The 8,049-nt window shown below is 32.4% G+C and overlaps 1 protein-coding gene across 11 annotated transcripts in view; it reads left to right on the top strand.

Annotated features, from left to right (window-relative positions):
* LOC102675631 (cAMP-specific 3',5'-cyclic phosphodiesterase) overlaps nucleotides 1–8,049 on the top strand; it is a 256,477-nt gene that overhangs the window by 89,796 nt on the left and 158,632 nt on the right. For 7 of the 11 annotated variants that reach the window (XM_006610341.2, XM_031507971.1, XM_006610339.2 and 4 more), the window contains exon 1: nucleotides 453–650. The exons of the other annotated variants lie outside the window; for them this stretch is intronic. The gene's annotated coding sequence lies outside the window, so the exon portion shown is untranslated. Of the gene's footprint in view, nucleotides 1–452; nucleotides 651–8,049 lie in introns of those variants that run through there. 11 annotated transcript variants of the gene reach the window in all.

Here is an 8,049-nt window from a genome sequence, read left to right as displayed (position 1 = left end):
ATTCATCAAACCCAAAAACGTCACGTTTCACAAATCAGACCACTGATCTTTTCTCTGAAATAAAAAACCAATAATTATTTCGAAGCGATTTGTACTTGATGGGTTGCTCTACAATAGGCGCTCGAATTCTAAATATCGAATATTCGAAATTCCAACAATAAATTTAACTTAAAACCGATCTCGGATCGATCCTAACCTAAGATATTCATCAAACCCAAAAACGTCACGTTTCACCAATCGGACCACCGATCTTCCTCTTCCAAATACCATTTCCACCATTAGGTTCGTTTGTCTAATCCAGTATCCATCACGATCGAAATTTGGTCTCGAATCGAAGGAAGCGTGAACCATGACGCGGTGTAGAGCGGAACGCGAACAGAGAGAGAAAGAGAGGGAGCATGCTCGCGGCGGTGGTCTGGGTTCGCAGGAGGGCAGCTTGACGACGCTCACTCAGTGCGACAGCACGCGCGACCTCGAGCGGATCAGCGCGGCTGATCCTCGATCGTTTCTCGCGCGGTGGATCGTCGCTCGCGCGCGGCAATGAGACGTTTCGTGCCCCCTGCTCCGCCTCAAGATACCTCGACGATCTGTTCCTACGCTTCTTCTCGCCTGCGACGCGCCTCCAACTGGATTTAGGAGACGTTCTCGAGGTGAGATCTGGTGTTCTCGAGCAAAGGAGGAAGAGTCCTTTGAACCGGGAACCGGCTCGTGGAGGAAGTGACGGATCTTTCGATTCGACGACTTTAACTTGAAAAAGTGCTTCAACTTTTTCAACTTTTTACCGTGTTTGAGTGTTGGAGGGTGGAGGCAGGTTTGGTAAAGATTAAATGTGATTTCGATTCAAGTGGCTCTGAGATTGAAAAAATATGGGGAAAGTTGGTGGTGAAAGGTGAAGGGTTGTTGCGTAGAAAATGAAATTTGCATATTTAATATGCAAGGTGGAAAACGAATAATGAGAATTATGGTGAACAGGGAATGGTAAAAATTGGAAAGGAAAGATAAATACAAATATGAAGCAAGGAAATGGAGGAGCAAAGAAATACACAAATATTGAAATTGGAAAATAGGAAATAAGAAAGTGGATGTAGGAAATTGTAAGAATGAAAAGTGGAACGTATGAAACGTATGAAATATAACAAAAAGTAGGAAACGATGAATAGAATGCAAAATAAAAATAGATGTTGAAGGAAGTAGAAAATGATAAATTCGAAAAGAGGAAGACAGGAATGTTTTAAGATATATATCTTTAAAAATCATTTAAAATAAACACAATCATTTTTATGATACTTGACACAATATTTTAAATATTAAAAATAATATATATATTATATATTATTATATATATAAAATATAATAATAATATAATAATTAATATAATTTTAAATATTATAAATTAATATAAATAAAATATATTAAATATTAAAAAACACTAAAACAAACCTCTCTACATTTCGAACACACGATATATTCCAACAATGTTAAGAAAGTTGAAATCTGATTTATGGTTACGAATACTTCGATGAAGTAGGAATTGGCTAAAGTTATGAAGGATCGAACTCTGATATTTGGAACACGAAGAGCTCGTTATTTTGGCAAACGATAAGCAGGCGGATTTTTTTTAGAGTGACAAATGCGCCAAGCCGCGAGTACTCGAGTGGAATGATGATGAACTTTGTTCGACCAGTTTAAGATAATTTTCCTAACTTACCAAATACGATATTATATTACCCGAAACTTGATAAAACAATAAGATCGTGCTATTCAAAATTTCAATAATCAAGTATCCTCCATCTGAGGAAGAAATTATATCAAGAAATTCATTTAACAATCAAGCTTTAATTACATCTTTATTCATCTTCCATCTTTAAAAACTGGTATCTTTAAAAATATAAAATTTGAATTGGAAACGAAGCTATTCACATCCATATTAATCAAAAGTTATCTTTAAAGTTTTCATCACGAACGATAAATGTTATTTAAAAATCTTTGAGATCGATAAACATTTGTTGAATTTTTTTCATTCGGAAGGAATAAAAATTGTGTGCAAACACATGTTTGAAGTAGATCGATATTTAAATATTCAGAAGGAGGGAATTATTGTTTATCTAAAAAAAAAAAATTCTTCGAGTTAGTTCAATATTTGAAGAAAAATAACGGAATGAAAAATGAAATCGAGAGAACCTTCGAAGTTATCCATATTGAATTTCTCCAAAGAAATAAAAAGAAAAAATAAGAATTATCAATCTCTGAAATTGATCGATATTTAGATTATTTATTATTTATTTTTTTTATGAAAGAATAATAAAATATAAAATGAAAGAATAACGAAATATTCCTCGATACATGGAAAAATACGAAAATTACGAATCTGAAAACTTTTTCTAGATTTTGAATATTTGAATTAAAGATGGTTTCTTGCGATCAATAATAGGAAAGAAATGACCACCGCCATTCGATGATCATCCATATTATTATACGAAGAAAAGGAAACACATGCCTTTTGAAACTTTCATCTAAAAATTTCCTATTTTTACGTCCAAACGTCATAGATTTCTCAAATATCTCAAGTCCAACGGTGCAATCGATGTTCCTCCTTGAATGCGTAATATATCGAGGATTCAATTGTGTGTTGAATCCTTTGAATTTTCCAGTCAATCGATTTGGGAACCAGTTTCACCGAAAGTCCAAATTCAAATGGCTAAGTAGAAACTATTGAAAAGAGGAATATTGGGTTTCTGAAAAGAGAATCTGTGAAAGGGAGTTGGGAGAGAATAAAATCCAGAAAAATTCATATCGATTCTGAATCGAAAAAAATTGTAATAATGATATTTAAAATATTTAACTTCTGAGGATCGAGTTGTAAAAGAAGAACAATTTGGATAACATCGAATTGTGTGAATTCGAATTTTTCGATCTCAGTTTTCAAAAGAAGCGAGTTTTAAATAGAAGAAGAGTACTAAGAGATGATGATACAAAGTTTGAAAGAACGATTTGAATTTGGGAGGATTTCGTTTTGATCGAAACTTTGTGTGAAGTTCGAAAGTACTCGAGAGATTGCTTTCTATTCCTTTATTGCTTCCAGAAACTTAAAATGTGTAAAAGAGATTGACACTTTTGAAAAATGGAAAATATTCAACTTTCACCTTAAGATAGCGATGATAAGTTTTAGATTTATTGAAAGTGACAGGAGGATGACACCTTTAAACTTGAAAAATATCGAGGAATTGATCACAACTTCGAACTTTGCGAATCATTATACGTTGAAAATACCAGAAACATACTAGATTCGTATTTCTCATTGCGATAACATCCAATATTGCATCATACGGATGACTTCAACAGAGATAAAAAAAAAAAAAAAAAAACTCTATCGCATGAATATTTTAACTCGAGAAGTGATTCATCCAACAGCCATTTGCAGAATACTTTAACAAATTAAAAAAAAAAAAATCTTCGCTCATCTTCAACGAAGATGATTCAACCGATCGAATCGTCCAATCTCAAAACCCACCATCGCTCAGAATCGAATCCAGAGTTCATTCAAACCAAAAACCAAACTTGGACTCTCACCAACTTACGAAAGAGGACGAAGAAATCACAATAATTCTGATCTAAAAACGCCACGTTTCCATGAATCCGTCAAAGGACTCTTCCTCCCCGCGACTCGTCGCCAAATTGTTAGAAAAAGGATCCCCCCTCCCCTCGCATCTTTTGGAGTACCACCAGTTACCGTCATTGTGAAAGATTAAATGCGCGTTCGATTCTCCGTAAACGGAGAAAATCGATCGTTAGGAATTATGACGAATCATCAGTTCTCGAGCTCTCTATCTCTCTCTCTCTCTCTCCCCTGCTTATCGATCCAGAGAATTACGAGTGTTTGAGGAGCCATAGCGAGCATTTCGGTGGCCATTGTGTCTATGAAATCGCGAAACAGCTGATCGAGAAAGAGAGAGAGAGGGAGAGAGAGAGAGAGGATCAAAAATAAAGGAATTTTGGCGATATTTCGAGAATTTTGACGATATTTCGAGAATTTTGGACCTAGAATTCGAAATGATTGAGGTATAGGGATCACAATGCTAGGTGTGAAGTTTTTGTTCTCTCGTTTGAGGTTAGGTTAGGTTGGACGTTATTTAATGAGGTCAGCTCATTCGATGAGACTTTTTAATGATTGGGTGGATTTATTTTAGTGGGTTTCTTTCAATTTATATGGATAGATTGGGTAATGAGGTGGAATTATTAGATTTGAGATTGAATTGAGAATGAATGAGAGTTATAGGTATGTTCTATAATGTTTGAATCGGAATGATGAAGGGTTATAACAATTTCTGTATTGATTGCAGATAACAGATTTTTATTATTTTATTTTTTTATTAGAAACAGGGATAGTGAAGTGTTTGAAGGAAAATAGGATAGTTTCGAGTGTTTTGAATTCAATATTTAATCAGTAAACTGAAGAGAGATGATAGGCAATTGAGAAAGTTATATTCCTTGATTTAATAATGATTGTTATGCGAATCCTATCAAAATTACTAATCTTCCAAAGAAAACATTTTAACGTAACGAACTAGAAGTGAACAAATATTTATTAAACAGAATATTCGAGTCGAAATTGATTTATTAATCAATGAAGTTCAAGTAATTGTAACACTAATTTAATTATATAAATATATCTTAGAATTATTGAAACCCATAAATATTTAAATTATTGATTACAATTAATCATTCACTCATCCTTTAATAATTTGATATTTTTAACCATATTTTTAACCATCAAAATTATTTTCGAAAAACGAGACAAATACTTGCTATCCATAAAAATTTTTACAATATCTCTCTTCTGTGACTTATAGAATGGTGTCGACGTGGGACAAATGTTCGCTTTTAAAAATAAATCCGCCAGTTTGAGTTAGAGCCCCCGTCAATCTGAATTATTGTTCTTCCAACGCGATCAATCCGACGTGTCATAAATATAACCAACATGTGAATTATCAAAATGAAACGTATCTCAAACATCACGATACGAAACATTCTCATTGTTTCAATTTTTACTCCAAACCATGGAATACAGGAAAGTAGGTGGTAAGTCTTGAACAAAGTTTTAACGATTTATGATCCCAAGGAAATTTCTCTAACATCCTAGTGATATCAAACCACTGCTTCGAAATCTAACCCGAGTTGAAGAAATCCCAAGAGTACCTCAGGAATACCAGGAGACAACAGATATACTAGATATTCTAAACTAGAATTCAAAAGCCTTCTAATTTTGGCTCCGACTCAAGAATCTTTAAACGTTTAAATTCCAGCTTCTTCAAAAATAAGAAAATAGAGGAACAAGTGAAATTCATTGAAATGTTTGGATCTTCGATCCAAAAACGACCTTACACTTTTTTTTTTAAATAATTTTGTCGATCAAATTTTATTTTTCCTCGTTCGTAGGATTCGAAGATTTTCAAGATCATTATCGAAATTCAAAACTTCGCCCGCGCGAAGGGGAATATTTCGAGTGAGATTTTATGGGGGAAGGAGAAGGTGAGGGTATTTTGGAACACGAGCTCTTCTCACGGCGGGAAAGGAATCGATGTGAAGAAATCTTCTTACATCGGGGACGAGTGCAGTTGGTGGAAGGTTTGAAAGGTTTGATGGCTGCTGGCGCATCCTCATTGTTATTCCACTCCGCCGCTAAGTTTTATTTCCACTTTATTTTTCTCTCCCGCTCTATCTCGCTTTTTCTATCGTCACGCTACGTTACCGATCCTATAAACAAGGTAGCTAGCCTGGTTTTCCAGCTGTACAAACAAGATATATGATGAGCAGGGGAAACATGTTCCTTTGTTACCGATTGTTACCTCAAGCTTTCCTTCGTCTTTTTTACTCTTGGAACGTGAAAAGTTGACTCTCTTAGGGAAAGTTTTTGGCTAATGATCGAAAGGAAGTTTAAAAACTCGAAATTATTTCATTTGTTTTGATCAATTTGATATTTTTTGAGAATTTATTAATAAGAACTTGTTGTATTGTATTTTTATTATTAATAGAGATTTATTCCATAGAGATATATTTCCAGCTCTAGCTAATTTTAGAATCAAAAGATGGCCTCTCAAAGGGAAAATTTTTGACTAATGATTTAGAATCGAAAGTGACTTTAGAAGTTCGAAATTATTTCATTTGTTTTGATCAATCTGGTATCCTTTGAGAATTTATTAATAAGAACTTATTGTATTTTTATTATTAATATAGATTAATAGAGATTTATTCCATAAAAATATATTTCCAGCTCTAGTTAGAACTAAAAGTTGACCTCTCAAAGTGACAGTTTGGCTAGTGATTTAGAGTCGAAAGGAACTTTAAAAGCTCGAAATTCTTTCATTCGTTTTGATCAATCTATCTTTAAGAATTCTTTAATTGCATTGATAGGAACTTGTTGTGTTGTATTTTTATTATTAATAAAGATTCATTGTATTTCCAGCTCTAGCTAATTTTAGTTAGAACTCGAAATTAAAAACTCGAAATTATTTCATTTGTTTTGATCAATCTATTTTTTAAGAATTCTTTAATTAATAAAAACTTGTTATATTATATTTTTATTATTAATAAAAATTTATTATATTTCTCAGCTCTAACTAATTTTAGTTGAAATCAAAAGTTAGTCTCTCAAAGAAAAAGTTTTTGGCTAATGATTTAGAGTCGAAAGGGACTTTAAAAGCTCGAAATTCTTTCATTTGTTTTGATCAATCTATCTTTAAGAATTCTTTAATTGCATTAATAGGAAGTTGTTGTATTCTATTTCTATTATTAATATAAACTTATCGCATTTATTGTATTTCCAGCTCTAACTAGTTTTAGTTAAAGAAGTTGGCCTCTCGACAGTTTGAATAATGATTTAGAGTTGAAAGGAACTTTAGAAGTTCGAAATTATTTCATTTGTTTCAATTAATCTATCTTTTGAGAATTTCTTTAATTAATATTAGTAGGGTTTTATATTTGTATTTTTAATGTACATTTACATTTTTATATTACTTTTTATACAACAAAGCTCAATTGTAACTCGAAGAACGTGATGTTTATTGTTAGCATGCCTCGATTGTAAATCACCTGATTATCCACATTCTTATGTAGGAGCACTTTGGCCCAATTACATGTTTATACAGCTGTGCAATCTCTCACAAGTGAATCCACTTTGCACTTACCAGTTTCGTGTCAAAAATTATTTTTCCTTTAACACGATCGATATTTAAATCTTATTTAAAAATTGTATGTCCGAATGACACAAATATCCAACGAATCGAAAAACTGTAATATTAAATATTAACGAATATTACGAAATTTTGAGCAAAAAAGTTATTAACAAGATTTTATTCACATATTATTTCTAACAAGTCAAAATTGAAAAGATACTTTTACGAGATTTCCTTTTTTACTTTTATTCAATTACTGTGCCAAAATGATTTAAATAAAATTAAGCAAAAAAATTCCATACGAATTTGTTTAATATACAAAGGGACACAAATGAATAAAAATCCACACACAAAGCTCTAAATATTGTTGAAAGGAACTGCTCGAGTGAAAAAGAGATGTGGGAACCAGCATATATTGTGCATCGCGCCAAACCAAAAAATATTTTATACGAAAAATAACAGGATTTTTTAATTTTCAGTCTATTTACAATGCAGATTTTCTGAATTCTCTCTATTTATACATCGTGTCCCACGTCATGTGAACACGTCAATTAATTAACACGGGATTATGTCACGTGTCGACGAAAAGATATAATTTGAAACCTTGTTAACTAAAACGACGAAACTAATGAATAACGCAGTTAACAAATTTTAATTTAATAAATGGAATATTATTAAATATACATACAAAACATGTTACCAAAATTGTTAATCGTTTACATACATTCTTCGTGTACGTACATTTCCTATCTGCATTTAATTTTGTTAATGGTGACCCGATTCGAAAAATTCAAAGCTTCCTTTTGGTGTCTCTTCAAAACCTTCATTCCGTTAAAAATGTTCCAAACATTTCGTCACACCAAAAGACTAGACTATT

This window comes from Apis dorsata, unplaced genomic scaffold (assembly GCF_000469605.1).
Source record: "Apis dorsata unplaced genomic scaffold, Apis dorsata 1.3 scaffold_73, whole genome shotgun sequence".
Classification (NCBI taxonomy): Eukaryota; Metazoa; Arthropoda; class Insecta; order Hymenoptera; family Apidae; genus Apis; species Apis dorsata.
Note: the sequence above shows the minus strand (reverse complement) of the source record. Positions and strands in the feature narration are given on the sequence as shown.